The following is an 18,387-nucleotide window of genomic DNA, read 5'->3' as shown; positions in this document are numbered from 1 at the left end:
GTATTTTGTTCTCATCTGATCTTCTACTTCCCAAGTGGCTTCGGATGACGTGTGATTAGCCCATAAAATCTTAACCATAGGAATTACTTTGCTTCTAAGTTGCTTTTCCCTACGGTCAAGAATTTCAATCGGTTTCTCTTCATAAGTCAAATCGTTCCTTAGCTGCAAAGGATCGTGTCTGATCACATGACTAGGGTCTGGTATATACTTTCGCAACATCGACAAGTGGAAAACATTATGATGTGAAATGAATTTACGCTGTTACAGTAATGGAAGTAAACCTCATATTTTTCATCCATTGTCTTATATCTCATCTTATATCAACCCAAATGGTCATTTACTAACCTCGAGTTTTCCTAAATATCTAATTTCCCAATGGACCACTCCTAGGCGGTGCAAAGTCTATTACTGCGTACTTCCGGCTAGGTTTCGGCTCTGATACCACTCTGTAACGCCCCGACAAATTTACATAACCTTAATCGTCAGCGGAAGCATAACTTAATCCTGTGGGTTATGGCCCACAAATAAAATAGTAGGCTAAGATTGAAAATTCACTATACAATTACTCATCGCAAGATAATACTTGTTTATCCAATATACAAAGTATCTTAAAACCTCATGAATCCTACATAATCTCCATAACGTAGTATAAGTGATCCACAATTGTTCTTCCATACCTAAAACATAAAACAAAACGTCATGAGCCGAGGCTCAGTAACATACTACTCTAACATCGTAAATTCATTTCACATCATTTTATTTATAAACAGGGAAGAGAATAAGTAAAACCATTTCACAAACATATCATAGATGTTACATTATCTTCTTTATCATGTTCATCATCATATATTTTTACTTTGGTAACTTGGCTAGTACAACGGAAGGGACTCTCCCCAGAACATAGTAACATCATAAACGGAAGGCAGCCACCCGAGGACAAAAGCCCTCACTAAACGGAAGGTGGCGTTATTTGCCCAGAATTTGCGCGGTGCCACCCGAGGACAATAGCCCTCACTAAACGGAAGGTGGTTAACCGGCCGGAAGGTACGTGCACGACCCGGGATAACAAATACTTGCCAAGAACCGTCTTTCACTTGAATTTATCATGTTTCATTTTTTAAGCATATCATCATCATCGTGAATAATTATATTCTTTCATTTCATATCATAAATCATCATCATTTCATAGCATCGTATCATCATAATCATAACCATCATAAAACATTTCATTTCCCCAATCCATATATAAAACATAATATTAATCATGATCATAAAACATACTTCGAAGGGGAATGGGTTAGCAGTAGACGTTACCTGAATTCCTGCTTACCAACCATGATAGCCGGGGGAGGCTTGTAATATCCTTTATCTTCTTTAATCTATTCAAGAATAATTTTATTAATGAACGTTTCGTTATTTAGTTTTTAAGCCTAAATATTAGTTTAGCGCTTATTAAGGTCATAACGGTTATTATAACGTCGTATAGGTCTCCTTAAAGGTCGTTATTTCTTAATTGTTATTAACTTTTTAATTAAGGTGACTCTTTAACAACTAATTAACAAAATAACTCATTTAGCTATATCTTTAGAATTATCGAAACATTAAAGCTATATTACTACATATTATATAACCTTTCGAAAGCATTACATTATTCTAGTTCATAGTTAACAACTACTTAGTCATCCATTAATAAATTGAGTTTAAAATTATAATAGATCCATTAATATTATTTTAATGTTATTTAGTCATTTAAAACTAACAAGTCAAGTAACTAATTATTATAAGTGAACTTAAGGATTAGTGAAGTACTCATAACTTAAACTTAATTATAAAAACAAGCTTGATGAATTATTTTTAATTAGTTTTAAACAACTCAACTAGTTTAGAAATCATGAATTATAGCCCAGTAATAGATTTTAGTAAATAAATTGGGTGGTTTAGTAAAACTAACTAAATCAGTCCACTAAAGCTCAATATATTAAAGCAACAAGATTAACTTAAATGATTTAACTAAGTAAGTTCAGATGATAAGCCCAACATTATGATTAACTTGATTAATTAAACTAACATAACTTAATGAAATACTAAATCAGTTTTAGTTTAACTCAATTTGGCCCATCTAATATAAGTAGCTTAGCTAAAACAATAGAAGTCAGATTTGAGCCCCATTTAGTGAACATGCAACACTTAAATTGAGTTGGTTTAAGTTTAACTAATATACATCAGATTTTTGAAACCCAATTAAATCCATGCAACAATTAAACTAAGTTGGTTTAACTAAGTTGATTTGGGCCCAACTAAACTAACTTAACAATAGGTAGTAATTTGGGCTTGCATCATAACTTAAGGAAATCAGAAATTTTAAAAGGAGAAATACATCACCTCTGCTACAGGAGCAGGGAGGACGAATCGCGACTGAGATGGAAGCCGGCTTCGGTGGTCGACGGCGAGCAGCAGCGACGTCTCCGTCGATAGTCTCCGGTGGTTCAGCGCGCGCAGGTCGTCGGTGGTTCACCCGGTACTGCAGCGCACGAAGAAGAAGAGGGGCGAGAGGGACAGCGCGAGGAGAGAGAGAACGTGAGTGCTGGCGCGGGTCTCCGGCGAGCTGCTCGGTGGTCGGCGAACGACAGCGGGGTGAAGACGCGACTAAGCGCGGCGCAGGTGGCGCGCGCAGTGGCCGACGGTGGTCGGTTGTGGGGGGTCGAAACAGAGGAGAGAGAGAGAAGAAATTCTTTGTGATTTCTTGTGGTTTTAAGTTTGTAATTGAAACTCATTTCTTCTGTGTATTTATGGACAGATTTTTGGAACAAAGGTTGAAGGTGGAAGGATGGTGATTGGTGGTTTTGTTAATAGGAAGCTAGGATAGGGGACAAGTAGGAGATAGGGGGAAATGGTAGGTGATTAATGGTGGTTCAATTAAGGGAAATTAGTGTAGGGAGGAAACAGGTGGGTGGTGGGTGTTGACCGTGGGTTTGGGGGGAGGGGGTTTCTTTTCTTCTATTCTTTTAGAAATATGAGGTCTACTTGAAATTCACCTTATGAGGCATTGTATGGACGAAAATGTAGGAGTCCTATATGTTGGAGCGATGTGAACAAGTCGTTGAATTTAGGACCGGAAATGATAGAAGAGACTACCAATAAGGTGAAGTTGATTCAAGAGCGCATGAAAGCAGCTCAGGATCGACAAAAATCGTATGCCGATCAAAGGAGACGAGATTTGGAGTTTGTAGTTGGAGAGAAAGTGTTATTGAAAGTTTCACCAACCAAAGGAGTAATGAGGTTCGGTAGGAAAGGAAAGCTAAGTCCTCGTTATATTGGACCTTATGAGGTATTGGAGAGAATTGGACAAGTGGCCTATAGGTTAGCCTTACCTACAGATTTAGCCAAAGTTCATAATGTTTTTCATGTGTCTCAACTTCGCAAATACATCTCTGACCCCTCCCATGTTATCCAACCTAAAACCATTGAGTTAGATGAAACCCTCACTTTTTAAGAACGTCCTGTTAGAATCCTTGATTCCAAAACGAGAAACACCCGAAACAAGGCAATAAAGTTAGTCAAAGTTTTGTGGTCTAATCATCAAACCGAGGAAGCAACGTGGGAAACAGAGGACGACATGAAAAAACGTTATCCTGAACTCTTTTCTGAGGTACGATTATTGAGTTTCGAGGACGAAACTCCTTAAGGGGGACTGAATGTAATACTAACAAAGCGCAAAGATAATGTTTCGTTATTATTAAACATCTAACCTTAAAGTTCGAGGACGAACTTTGTTTAAAGGAGGAGTATATGTAATACCCCATATTTCAAAGATTATTTTATTATTATTTATTAAGATTTAACATTATTTTCGCTTAAAAATTATTTTGTGATAATGAGATTTCATTGTTAACTACGTTTATTAAAATAATAATTTCATTTAATTTCGATTTATTTTAACAAGTTTCAACTAAATAATTTACTTATTATCCATTTCATTATCAAACTCTTTAAATTGATTTATGGATACCTTGGTTCATTATCCATCTACATTGGTAATCCAAGCCCAAACATTAGTCCATAGTCCAAGTTCATGTGTCTTTTACCAAAAAGAAAAGTTAAAACAAAACAAAAAAAAAAAAAAAAGAGAGTGAAAATCAGCCTCTTTCACCGCCTCCCTCCCTCCTTCCTCTTCTTCAAAAAAAAAATCAGCACTAAAAGAATTAATTAGTTCAGCAACTTGCAATACTTGTCGGTCAAAATTTAATCTTCCCATAATATCAGATTTTAGGGGATAGCTTCACCTCCTACACATAGCCTCCATTAATGGGGACTTAACCAAGCTAAAAATTTCTGACCAAATCCCTCTATAAATACTGACTTCATTCTCATCAGATTCCTCAAGCAAAACACTTCAAAGGTTTGCTTCACTCTCTCTCCCTCTTTAATTTCTGAAATTCTGATGATTTTTAAAGATAAAAGAAAAGAAATTCAAAACCCACCATTCCTCCACCATCTCAAACCACCGGAAAACCTTCGAACCACCAACCCAGAAAATTCGATCATCCCAGAACCACCGCGTCACGACTGCCCAGCCTGAGTCGCGCCTCCCTTGCGCGCAGCCCCTCGCCCCAACTCCGCGCCCAGCCACCTTCTGTCGCGACGTAACTCTGTCGCCCAGCACTCTCGACCCAGCCGTGAAAACCGCCTGCTTCCTCCTCGCCTGAATCCCGCCGGAAAGCGCCGGCCAGACCCACAAAAAATCACCCCAAACTCCTCTTTCCCTTCCCTCTGTCGACCCTGCTGCCTTCCCCTCTCCTTAGTTCTTTTTTTTTCTTCTGTTTAAATGAAACTGATTCTTAGAATCAGTAAAGTGGAACCCCTTTCCCTTTTAAATGATTTTGTTATTTTACCTTTATTTTAAAAACTAAAACTTATAAATTTCCTAAACCAGCTACATTAATTAATTAGTGTGTTCTATTCATCTTTTACAAACTTGATAACGTTTTCTGATTTTCTAAATTAAAACAAGGAGTAACATAAAGTTATTCTTCTATGTTTAAAATAGTTGTTTAAGTTAATAAAATTAAGATTGAAGTAATTTTATGAATATTTAAAATGATTTCATATATAGTATAAAAACTATAAAACTTTGATTTATAAACTCTCTTAAGTTCACTAAGAATTTCTTTAAAGTTATTTGAATTATTTAAATTGTTTATCTTATAAAAAAAAAGGGGTTATTTAGGAATTAACTTAAATCTCGTTAATATTGTAGACTCCTATTTCGTAGACAAGGACTATCGAGAGCGCTAACACGTTCGCGAACTTAGCTTTGGGTACGCGTCACGAGGTAATCTCCGATGTCCATCTAAACATAGATGCCTCTAGAGTAAAATGAATTGGTTATGTGATTATTATGTGCTTATAAAATTTATAATTATGGACTATAATTATGGCTTCGAATAACAAATGGACAACAACTCTGGATTCTGATTATGATTTATGAATAACGACGATGGACGATGTACGATATGACAACGATGTTACTATAACGTTACTAAAAATCGGTTAATGTTATTTAGTAATGATATGATTATTATTATGATTATTATTATTATTTTTACTTTATTCATGAATATTATTATCGTTGTTAACTTTGAACTTTATGGAAATTGGAATTGATAAGAAATTGTGATGACAAAACGATTATGAATCTGAAACGATGAATGAACTCAAGTGATTGATAATATGAAATAAGTTATTGAAATCTCTATGAATGGATTGAGATTATGATGGATTGAATATGTTCACACTGGTTTGAACAAGATGACGTAATTAAATAAGATGACGTAATTGAATAAGATGACGTAAGTGTATATGTGAATTATGTGATGACGTGAATTAAAAGATGTTAATCACGTAAAGTGAAATATCGGAGGGAAATGATGAACAGGTTTCCCTGTATGAGTGGTTCAGCGGCCCCTACAGGTTATCTGGTTACTATGCTGATTATTCTGTTACTGTCTTCCTTCTATCTTGATGTGATCCAAGTAGAAGGGGTGTGCACACTAGGGACTCTGTTATGGCCAATATGATTTTTTCGTAGGTTGTTACAGGGGGTTTCCCCGGCCTACAAGTAGGTGGTTACAGGGGGTTCCCCCGGCCTACTATGTTGAAGTAAGTGGTTACAGGGGGTTTCCCCGGCTTACTGGCGTTCTCTTTCCTCTCCTTGAATAGTTGGGTTAAATGAATTAATGAAATGATTATTCAGTGTATATATATATGTGTACATGTGTTATGACTTCCAAAACTATTAGTATACTATTTTACAAAGTATTTTCAACTTAAGTATTTTACGGGATGGAGTTGGAATACTCAGTTTATCTGATTTTTGGGAGCTTCTCTCTCTTGTCTCTTTTCAATGTATTTGTGCAGGTGGGTGATCGATCGGGGGAACAAAAGGGAGATCACTTAGAGTTGTCATCCATTTAGCCTATGATTAGCTTTCGCTGAAACTCTGAAACCTTTAGTTAATTAGTATTGTTGATGAACAATTTACTTAGTTGTTTTGATTAATGAATTTTAGTTGGTATGTTGTAACTTAGCCTTGCAATTGTTTCCAAGGAGATAATTGCGGCGGTAACACCACCCCGTCGGGTCGAACCCTCGTGGATCCATTTTCCCCCGAAAACCCGAGTTTATTCGAATTGGAAAAGGGTTCGGGTTGAGGTATTACCTCCCATTCGAGTCTGAAGATCGAACTTAAGTCCGTCCTCAAACTTTTGAGCTTTAGTTCCCTCATCAGGAACTACAGTCGGACAGAAGCGAGCATACTCATTAAATTTCTGAGCGGACAGAGTACTCTTGCACACTCATGTTATAACTCTGATTGAATCTACTAAACTTATTGTACTTCTGCCTTCGAATGTGCTCGGGGAAGAATCGAGCCTTAATTGCTATCTTAAACGCTTCCCAGTTAAAGTATTCTTGAGCTTTAACAATTGGTCCTACACTTTCCCACCAAGTATCAGCATCCTCGTGCAAATAAAAGGTCGGTTGGTCTACTTTCTGGGCCTCAGGCGTACCCGTGGCCGTGAAGATCTTTTCGAAGTCTCTTATCCAATTTTCGAGAAGTAATGGGTCTTCTCTACCAACAAAGGTTGGTGGTTTCAAAGACAAAATCTTTTTCGCCATTGCGGCTTGCGGATCATCCTCATGGTGGTTGTTGTTCAGTTGGTTTTGAAGAACTAATCCGAAGTTTTGAGCTAATTGCTCGAGGGTCCTAAGTCGTGCTGCGACTTGTTCCGGAGTTTCGGCCATTTGGTTTTCCTGACGAAAATACTCTGATAATGAGTAAGAAAAAGAATGGGTTGATATATTAAGGGGCATGATTAACATTCGAGTTTAAGCTTTCTAAGAAAAATTGGAGGGCGTAGTATGAAATTGTGTCATGGATATTTAAATTCACCAGGATTCAACACATATTATGGAAAGTAAAGTTCTACTGAGAAAGTTGAGGTTAGATTCAGGAACACTATGATCTCCATATCGTAGCGTAAAGGTTTTTAATAGGTTTAATGGGTTGGCTAAAAATTAGGTATAGATGAACCACGTCGTTTGAGCGTTTGCGCTTTTGCGTGTGCAATGTGAATCTGTTTATGTAAAGAGGTGGTGCATATGATTATCTGTGTTAGTTACCTCTTAATGCGTACGTAGTATCATGCATTTTTTTTTTATGACATTTAGTTACTCAAAGTATGTATCTTAATAATTTGAGAAACCAAAAGAATTTCAAACGAGGTCTCATCAAATGAGCTAGTTGGAATTCATTGCCAACAAGTTTTCCCTTTTTGTTTTCTTTGCTCCTCGATCTCGCGAGTCGAGTTGAAGTAGAGATACAAAAGATGATGGCGGAATGGAGGCTGAATATCTGACGAAGCCATGAAGGCTTGAGATCTTGGTCTTGTTAAATGAATTTAGCTTGTTGTTTTATCGACTGACTAAATCGCAAGTTTCGAGGACGAAACTTTTTCTAAGGGGGTAAGGATGTAATATCCCAAAATTTTAAACATATTTAAGTAAATAATTAAGAAAGTTAAATCGTTCACTTAATAATTGTTTTAGTTAAGTAAGTCTAATTATGAATTATTTTATTTTTGAGCTTTTAAACAAACTAACTAATTCTATAAAATATTGTAATTGAAGAGTAAGATTACTAATAACACCTAACTTAGTCACTTTTATTACAAAAAAGAAAACCAACCAAGTTTAAGCAAATTAATAACAAAATTAAAAAAAAAAAAGAAGAAAAGAAACCCCCCCAAACCCACGGTCAACACCCACCACCACTCCTTTCCTCCTACATAATTTCCCTTAATTGAACCACCATTAATCACCTACCATCTCCCCCTATCTCCTACTTGTCCCCTATCCTAGCTTCCTATTAACAAAACAACCAATCACCATCCTTCCACCTTCAACCTTTGTTCCAAAAACCTGTCCATAAATACACAGAAGAAATGAGTTTCAATTACAAACTTAAAACCACAAGAAATCACAAAGAATTTCTTCTCTCTCTCTCCTCTGTTTCGACCCCCCACAATCGACCACCATCGGCCAGCGCGCGCCCTGCGCCGCGCTCAGTCGCGTCTTCACCCCGCTGTCGTTCGCCGACCACCGAGCAGCTCGCCGGAGACCCGCGCCAGCACTCACGTTCTCTCTCTGCTCGCGCTGTCCCTCTCGCCCCTCCTCTTCTTCGTGCGCTGCAGTACCGGGCTGAACCACCGACGACCTGCGCGCGCTGAACCACCGGAGACTATCGCCGGAGACGTCGCTGCTGCTCGCCGGCGTCCACCTCAGTCGCGATTCGTCCTCCCTGCTCCTAGTAGCAGAGGTGATGATATTCTCATTTTTAAATTTCTGATTTCCTTAAGTTATGATGCAAGCCCAAATTACTACCTATTGTTAAGTTAGTTTAGATTGGGCCCAAATCAACTTAGTTAAACCAACTTAGTTTAATTGTTGCATGGATTTAATTGGGTCTCAAAAATCTGATGTATATTAGTTAAACTTAAACCAACTCAATTTAAGTGTTGCATGTTCACTAAATGGGGCTCAAATCTGACTTCTATTGTTTTATCTAAGCTACTTATATTAGATGGGCCAAATTGAGTTAAACTAAAACTGATTTAGTATTTCATTAAGTTATGTTAGTTTAATTAATCAAGTTAATCATAATGTTGGGCTTATCATCTGAACTTACTTAGTTAAATCATTTAACTTAATCTTGTTGCTTTAATATATTGAGCTTTAGTGGGCTGATTTAGTTAGTTTTACTAAACCACCCAATTTATTTACTAAAATCAATTATTGGGCTATAATTCATGATTTCTAAACTAGTTGAGTTGTTTAAAACTAATTAAAAATAATTCATCAAGCTTGTTGTTTATAATTAAGTTTAAGTTATGAGTACTTCACTAATCCTTAAGTTCACTTATAATAATTAGTTACTTGACTTGTTAGTTTTAAATGACTAAATAACATTAAAATAATATTAATGGATCTATTATAATTTTAAACTCAATTTATTAATGGACGACTAAGTAGTTGTTAACTATGAACTAGAATAATGTAATGCTTTCGAAAGGTTATATAGTATGTAGTAATATAACTTTAATGTTTCGATAATTCTAAAGATATAGCTAAATGAGTTATTTTGTTAATTAGTTGTTAAAGAGTCACCTTAATTAAAAAGTTAATAACAATTAAGAAATAATGACCTTTAAGGAGACCTATACGACGTTATAATAACCGTTATGACCTTAATAAGCGCTAAACTAATATTTAGGCTTAAAAACTAAATAACGAAACGTTCATTAATAAAATTATTCTTGAATAGATTAAAGAAGATAAAGGATATTACAAGCCTCCCCCGGCTATCATGGTTGGTAAGCAGGAATTCAGGTAAAGTCTACTGCTAACACCCACATTCCCCTTCGAACTGTGTTTTATTATGATCATGATTAATATTATGTTTTATATATGAATTGTGGGAAATGAAATGTTTTATGATGGTTATGAACTTATGATGATACGATGCTATGAAATGACGATGATGATGTTATGATATGAAATGAAAGAATATAGTTATTCAAGATGATGATGATATGCTTAAAAGAAATGAAACATGATAAATTCAAGTGAAAGACAGTTCTTGGCAAGTATTATGTTATCCCGGGTCGTGCATGTACCTTCCGGCCGGTTAACCACCTTCCGTTTAGTGAGGGCTTTTGTCCTCGGGTGGCTGCCTTCCGTTTATGATGTTACTATGTTCTGGGGAGACGTCCCTTCCGTTGTACTAGCCAAGTTACCAAAGTAAAATATATGATGATGAACATGATAAAGAAGATAATGTAACATGTATGATATGTTTGTGAAATGGTTTTACTTATTCTCTTCTCCCTGTTTATAAATAAAATGATGTGAAATGAATTTACGATGTTAGAGTAGTATGTTACTGAGCCTCGGCTACGACGTTTTGTTTTATGTTTTAGGTATGGAAGAACTTGTGGATCACTATTATACTCGTTATGGAGATTATGTATGATTCATGAGGTTTTAGATATTTTGTATATGGATAAACAAGTATTATCTTGCGATGAGTAATTGTATAGTGAATTATCAATTTTAGGCTATATTTTATTTGTGGGCCATAACCCACAGGATTAAGTTATGCTTCCGCTGACGATTAAGGTTATGTAAATTTGTCGGGGCGTTACAGAGTGGTATCAGAGCCGAAACCTAGCCGGAAGTGCGGAGTAATAGACTTTGCACCGCCTAGGAGTGGTCCTTTGGGAAATTAGATATTGAGGAAAACTCGAGGTTAGTAAATGACCATTTGGGTTGATATAAGATGAGATATAAGACAATGGATGAAAAATATGAGGTTTACTTCCATGAATGAGTTATTAGGAGTTGAGGATTATTTGGGTTATTAGAATCTTAAAAAAAAGTGAGGATTTGAACTTATGATCTTTTGAGGTTTTAAATGAAGATTAGTACAACCTAAAGCTTTGGGGTTAACTAGAGTGTAAGATGTTAAATGGAAAATTTTGCGATTTAAACTTGGCAGGAATTATCTGAAAAGATTGATGTTGAATAACTTGAGGATAAAATAATGGCTATTTGAGTAATAGGGACCAAGGTGAATGATCTTTTGAGGTATGAGTAGTAATATTTGATGCTCGAGGTAATACACGAAATAATATTTAGATATGCTATGATGAGTAGGGTTATATTATTTGTGGGATGATAAAAAGGCTAAGCTATATGAAATCCTGATGGTTATAAGTTGAGATTGAATTTTACTTTATAGGAGTTCATATGACGATTTTGGAGATTCGAAAATTTTGAAGGGATTTAGAAATTCTACTCGAGGAATTAGAAAGCAATTACCATTACTTCAGTTATTAAGGATTTTAGTTTTAAGTGTTGAAGCACTTCATAATGTGATGCGAACCACTTTTTGGGATGTTATGGGATTGTAGTGAAAAATAAATTATGACTAAGTAATTGAAGAGTTAGACGAATGATGTTTGAAGGAATAGGAATTTGCTACTTGGAGATGTAATAGCCATATGGAATATAATTAAGAAATAAGCGTTGATGTCGAGACGAAAATTAATGTGCATAAGTGCTTGACTTTTTCTATTTTACAAGATTTGGGACAAAGAATTTCTAAATTTGATAAATATGGCTTCTTCGTATAGTTAGAGAGATGATCTAGAAATGAATTCAAGTGATCAAATTACCAATAAAAGAGGATAAGGAAAAATGTGGAGGAAATTGAAATTGTGATGAGAAGTAAACATTATTTGGATCGGTGAAGCCTTGAATAATTAAGATCTTGAGTATGATGGTAAGGAAGTTGGTAAGGAGTACGTTATGTCATTGTCAGATTAGTAAGTGATTAACGTTGAGGCTATGATAATGATATTGATTTGGAATAATAATGTGATGATTGAAAATTTGGGAATGCACAAATATTAGGTTTAGGGATCTTTAGTGAATACCTTATTAGATGATACTGTTATGATACAGACATAATGTGATGTTTACGAATGCCTTAATAAGCTTATATTGTGGAATTGATAAGAGAATGTATATTATATACCAAGCAGGATGAGAATCGTCAAATGATAATGAGTAAGAAAAGAATGGGTTGATATATTAAGGGGCATGATTAACATTCGAGTTTAAGCTTTCTAAGAAAATGGCGGGCGTAGTATGAAATTGTGTCATGGATATTTAAATTCACAAGGATTCAACACATATTATGGAAAGTAAAGTTTACTGAGAAAGTTTAAGGTTAGATTCAAGAACGCTATGATCTCCATATCGTAGCGTAAAGGTTTTAAATAGGTTTAATGGGTTGGCTAAAAATTAGGTATAGATGAACCAAGCCGTTCGAGCGTTTGCGCTTTTGCGTGTGCAATATGAATCTGTTTATGTAAAGAGTGGTGCATGTGATTATCTGTGTTAGTTACCTCTTAATGCGTACGTAGTATCATGCATTTTTTTTTATGATATGTAGTTACTCAAAGTATGTATCTTATAATTTGAGAAACCAAAAGAATTTCAAACGAGGTCTCATCAAATGAGTTAGTTGGAATTCATTGCCAACAAGTTTCCCTTTTTGTTTTCTTTGCTCCTCGATTTCGCGAGTCGAGTTGAAGTAGAGATACAAAAGATGATGGCGGAATGGAGGCTGAATATCTAACGAAGCCATGAAGGCTTGAGATCTTGGTCTTGTTAAATGAATTTAGCTTGTTGTTTTATCATACTAAATTGCAAGTTTCGAGGACGAAACTTTTTCTAAGGGGGTAAGGATGTAATATCCAAAATTTAAACATATTTAAGTAAATAATTAAGAAAGTTAAATCGTTCACTTAATAATTGTTTTAGTTAAGTAAGTCTAATTATGAATTATTTTATTTTTGAGCTTTTAAACAAACTAACTAATTCTATAAAATATTGTAATTGAAGAGTAAGATTACTAATAACACCTAAGTTAGTCACTTTTATTACAACAAAGGAAACCAACCAAGTTTAAGCAAATTAATAAAAAAATTAAAAAAGAAAGAAGAAAAGAACCCCCCCCCCCCCAAACCCACGGTCAACACCCACCACCCACCTCTTTCCTCCCTACACTAATTTCCCTTTTTGAACCACCATTAATCACCTACCATCTCCCCCTATCTCCTACTTGTCCCCTATCCTAGCTTCCTATTAACAAAACCACCAATCACCATCCTTCCACCTTCAACCTTTGTTCCAAAAATCTGACCATAAATACACAGAAGAAACTGTAACGCCCCGACAAATTTACATAACCTTAATCGTCAGCGGAAGCATAACTTAATCCTGTGGGTTATGGCCCACAAATAAAAATAATAGCCTAAGATTGAAATTCATTATACAATAACTCATCGTGAAATAATACTTGTTTATCCCTCATACAAAATATCCTAAAACCTCATAGAATCATACAAAATCTTCATAACGCAGTATAATAGTGATCCACATCTGTTCTTCCATACCTAAAACATAAAACAAAACGTCATGAGCCGAGGCTCAGTAACATACTACTCTAACATCGTAAATTCATTTCACATCATTTTATTTATAAACAGGGAGAAGAGAATAAGTAAAACCATTTCACAAACATATCATAGCATGTTACATTATCTTCTTTATCATGTTCATCATCATATATCTTTTACTTTGGTAACTTGGCTAGTACAACGGAAGGGACGTCTCCCCAGAACATAGTAACATCATAAACGGAAGGCAGCCACCCGAGGACAAAAGCCCTCACTAAACGGAAGGGGTGTTATTTGCCAGAATGCGCGGTGCCACCCGAGGACAATAGCCCTCACTAAACGGAAGGTGGTTAACCGGCCGGAAGGTACGTGCACGACCCGGGATAACAGAATACTTGCCAAGAACCGTCTTTCACTTGAATTTATCATGTTTCATTTCTTTTAAGCATATTATCATCATCGTGAAGAATTATATTCATTTCATCATAACATCATCATCATCATAACCATCATAAAACATTTCATTTCCCGCAATCCATAAACCAAAACATAATATTAATTATGATCATAAAACATACTTCGAAGGGGAATGCGGGTGTTAGCAGTAGACGTTACCTGAAATCCTGCTTACCAACCATGATAGCCGAGGGAGTCTTGTAATATCCCTTTATCTTCTTTAATCTATTCAAGAATAATTTTATTAATGAACGTTTCGTTATTTAGCTTTTAAGCTTAAATATTAGTTAGCGCTTATTAAGGTCATAGCGGTTATTATAACGTCGTAAAGGTCTCCTTAAAGGTCATTATTTCTTAATCGTTAATAATTTTTTAATTAAGGTGACTCTTTAGCAACTAATCAATGAAATAACTCATTTGGTTATATTTTTAGAAATTATCAAAATATTAAAGTTATGTTTCTACATATTATATAACCTTTCGAAAACGCTTGATTATTCTAGTTCATAGTTAACAACTTAATTAGTCGTCCATTAATAAACTATAATAGGGCCATTAACATTATTTTAATCACTTAAAACTATTAAGTCAAGCTATATTGTTATTATAAATGAACTCAAGTATTAGTGAAATAATAATATCTTAAACTCATATTATAAATAACAAGCTTATTGGATTTTAATTAATTTCAAACAACTCAACTTTATTTAGTAAACATGAAATATAGCTCAATACTAGATTTTAGAAAATAAATTGGGTGGTTTTATTAAGCGAATTTGGTTTTAAGCGCAATAATTATGTTTAATTAATATACTAATCTATCATGATCAGTTTCAGTTAGTCTACATTGGTTTAATTCACCCCTCAAAAAAATAAACACTGGTTTAATTCAACATTAAGAAAATCTACATTTAGCCCAATAAGTGGTAGTGACAAAACAAAATAGGTTAATTACTTAAATCAGATTTTTAGGCTCAGCACTAATTAATATATCAATAGGTTCAATTGGGCTTGGGGCTTATAAGAACACAAGATGAACGTAAGAGTATGATAATACCTCTGCTCATTGAGCAGGGATGAACCACACAACAGGGGAGCGGAGCAGAGCTCCGGCGAACGGGTAACGGCAGCGGCTCCGAGAAGCTGGACCATGCGACGGTGGCGGAGGTTGTCGGTGGTGTGCGCGGCACAGCAGGCGCGAAGAAGAGGAGGGGAGCAGGGGAGGACGTGAGTGCAAAGAGGAGAAAGAGTGCGCGGGTGCTGGAGCCGCGGATCTCCGGCGAGTTGCGCAGGTGGCCGGCGAACGACGACGAGGGCAGAGGAAGGTGCGACGAAGCACGGCGCAGGTCAGGCGTCCCCTGAGGTGGCCGACCAACTCAATTTAAGTGTTGCATGTTCACTAAATGGGGCTCAAATCTGACTTCTATTGTTTTAGCTAAGCTACTTATATTAGATGGGCCAAATTGAGTTAAACTAAAACTGATTTAGTATTTCATTAAGTTATGTTAGTTTAATTAATCAAGTTAATCATAATGTTGGGCTTATCATCTGAACTTACTTAGTTAAATCATTTAAGTTAATCTTGTTGCTTTAATATATTGAACTTTAGTGGGCTGATTTAGTTAGTTTTACTAAACCACCAACTTATTTACTAAAATCTATTATTGGGTTATAATTCATGATTTCTAAGCTAGTTGAGTTGTTTAAAACTAATTAAAAATAATTCATTAAGCTTGTTGTTATAATTGAGTTTAAGTTATGAATACTTCACTAATCCTTAAGTTCACTTATAATAATTAGATACTTGACTTGTTAGTTTTAAATGACTAAACAATATTAAACTAATGTTAATGGAGCTATTATAACTTTAAACTTAATTAATTTATTAACGGACGACTAAGTATTATTAACTATGAACTAGAATAATGTTATGTTTCGAAAGGTTTTATAATATGTAGTAATGTAACTTTTAAAGTTTCAATAATTTCTAAAAGAATAGATAAACGAGTTATTTCATTAAATAGTTATTAAAGAGTCACTTTAATTTAAAAGTTATTAACGATTAAGAAATAATGACCTTAAGGAGACCTTTACGACGTTATAATAACCGCTATGACCTTAACAAGCGCTACTAATATTTAGGCTTAATAGCTAAATAACGAAACGTTCATTAATAAAATTATTCTTGAATAGATTAAAGAAGATAAAGGATATTACAAGCCTCCCCCGGCTATCATGGTTGGTAAGCAGGAATTCAGGTAACGTCTACTGCTAACACCCGCATTCCCCTTCAAAGTATGATTTATGATCATGATTAATATTATGTTATATATATGGATTGCGGGATCGAAATGAAATGTTTTATGATGGTTATGATGATATGATGCTATGAAATGATGATGATGATGTTATATGATGTATGAATGAATTAATGAATATAATTATTCACGATGATGATGATATGCTTAAAACCAATGAAACATGATAAATTCAAGTGAAAGACGGTTCTTGGCAAGTATTCTGTTATCCCGGGTCGTGCACGTACCTTCCGGCCGTCTAACCACCTTCCGTTTAGTGAGGGCTTTTGTCCTCGGGTGGCACCACGCATTTTGGGCAAATAACACCACCTTCCGTTTAGTGAGGGCTTTTGTCCTCGGGTGGCCGCCTTCCGTTTATGATGTTACTATGTTCTGGGGAGACGTCCCTTCCGTTGTACTAGCCAAGTTACCAAAGTAAAATATATGATGATGAACATGATAAAGAAGATAATGTAACATGCTATGATATGTTTGTGAAATGGTTTTACTTATTCTCTTCTCCCTGTTTATAAATAAAATGATGTGAAATGAATTTACGATGTTAGAGTAGTATGTTACTGAGCCTCGGCTCATGACGTTTGTTTTATGTTTTAGGTATGGAAGAACAATTGTGGATCACTATTATACTACGTTATGGAGATTATGTAGGATTCATGAGGTTTTAAGATACTTTGTATAACGGATAAACAAGTATTATCTTGCGATGAGTAATTGTATAGTGAATTTTTAATTCTAGGCTACTATTTTATTTGTGGGCCATAACCCACAGGATTAAGTTATGCCTCCGCTGACGATTAAGGTTATGTAAATTTGTCGGGGCTTTACAATCAGCCTATGGGCTACAGAGACACTACCCATCCAGATCATGTATGTCTGTTGAAGAAGTCCTTATATGGCCTGAAACAAGCCCCTCGGGCTTGGTATCAGCGGTTTGCTGACTATTCTCTACTATTGGTTTTCTCACAGCACTTTTATCATTCTCTCTTTATTTATCGCCACGGTGATTCTATGGCTTATTTATTGTTGTATGTGGATGACATTATTTTGAGAGCATCATCTGAGACATTGCTCAGGTTCATCATCTCTCGCCTTAGTTCTGAGTTTGCTATGAAGGACTTGGGTGCTTTGAGTTATTTTTTGGGCATTGCTGTTATCCGTCATGCAGGTTATGTTCCTGTCTCAGCGCCAGTATGCTACTGAGATTATTGACCGTGTTGGGATGTCTACTAGCAAGTCATCTCCCTGTTGACACTAAACCCAAGTTGCGTGCTACTTCTAGTGAACTGTATGCAGATCCGTCTCATTATCGGAGTCGGGCTGGGGCTCTTCAGTATCTCACTTTTACTTGCCCTGTATTTCTTATGCACTGCAACAGGTGTGTCTCTATATGCATGATCCTCGTGAGGCTCATATGCTGGCTCTTAAACGTATTGTTCGCTACCTCCAGGGCACTTTGGATCATGGTTTGCATCTTTACCCCTCATCCATCTCCACTCTTATTTCATATACTAATGCTGATTGGGGCGGATATCCGGATACCCGGCGCTCAACATCTGGGTATTGTGTGTTTCTTGGTGACAATTTCCTGTCTTGGTCGGCTAAACGCCAACCTACTCTCTCCCGGTCTGGTGCAGAGGCCGAATATCGAGGTGTTGCCAATGTTGTTTCGGAGTCTTGTTGGCTTCGTAACCTGTTATTGGAACTTCATTGTCCTATTCTCAAGGCTACTTTGGTTTACTGTGATAATGTTAGTGCGATCTATCTCTCTGGGAATCCTGTTCAACATCAGCGCACTAACACATATTGAGATGGATATTCACTTTGTCCGTGAAAAAGTTGCTCGCGGTCAAGTGCGAGTTCTGCATGTTCCCTCTCGCTATCAGATTGCAGACATATTTATCAAGGGTCTTCCTTTGGTTTTATTTGAGGATTTCAGGAACAGTCTCAGTGTCCGTGAACCTCCCTCTTCAACTGCTGGGGTGTGTTAGAATATGTAATATATTTGTATATATTAGCATATATTTGTATTA

General features: G+C 35.9%; 1 long non-coding RNA gene across 1 annotated transcript; it reads right to left on the bottom strand.

The window, feature by feature from the left end:
- Positions 1-664: 664 nt before the first annotated feature.
- On the bottom strand, positions 665-15,384 carry LOC130590315 (uncharacterized). The gene is made up of 3 exons (XR_008967902.1): positions 15,097-15,384; positions 1,315-1,379; positions 665-677 (listed from the first exon to the last, which is right to left on the bottom strand). It is a non-coding gene; the product is annotated as an uncharacterized LOC130590315 (long non-coding RNA).
- Positions 15,385-18,387: the final 3,003 nt, after the last annotated feature.

Source organism: Beta vulgaris, chromosome 1, assembly GCF_026745355.1.
Source record: "Beta vulgaris subsp. vulgaris cultivar EL10 chromosome 1, EL10.2, whole genome shotgun sequence".
In the NCBI taxonomy this organism is placed as follows: Eukaryota; Viridiplantae; Streptophyta; class Magnoliopsida; order Caryophyllales; family Amaranthaceae; genus Beta; species Beta vulgaris.
Note: the sequence above shows the minus strand (reverse complement) of the source record. Positions and strands in the feature narration are given on the sequence as shown.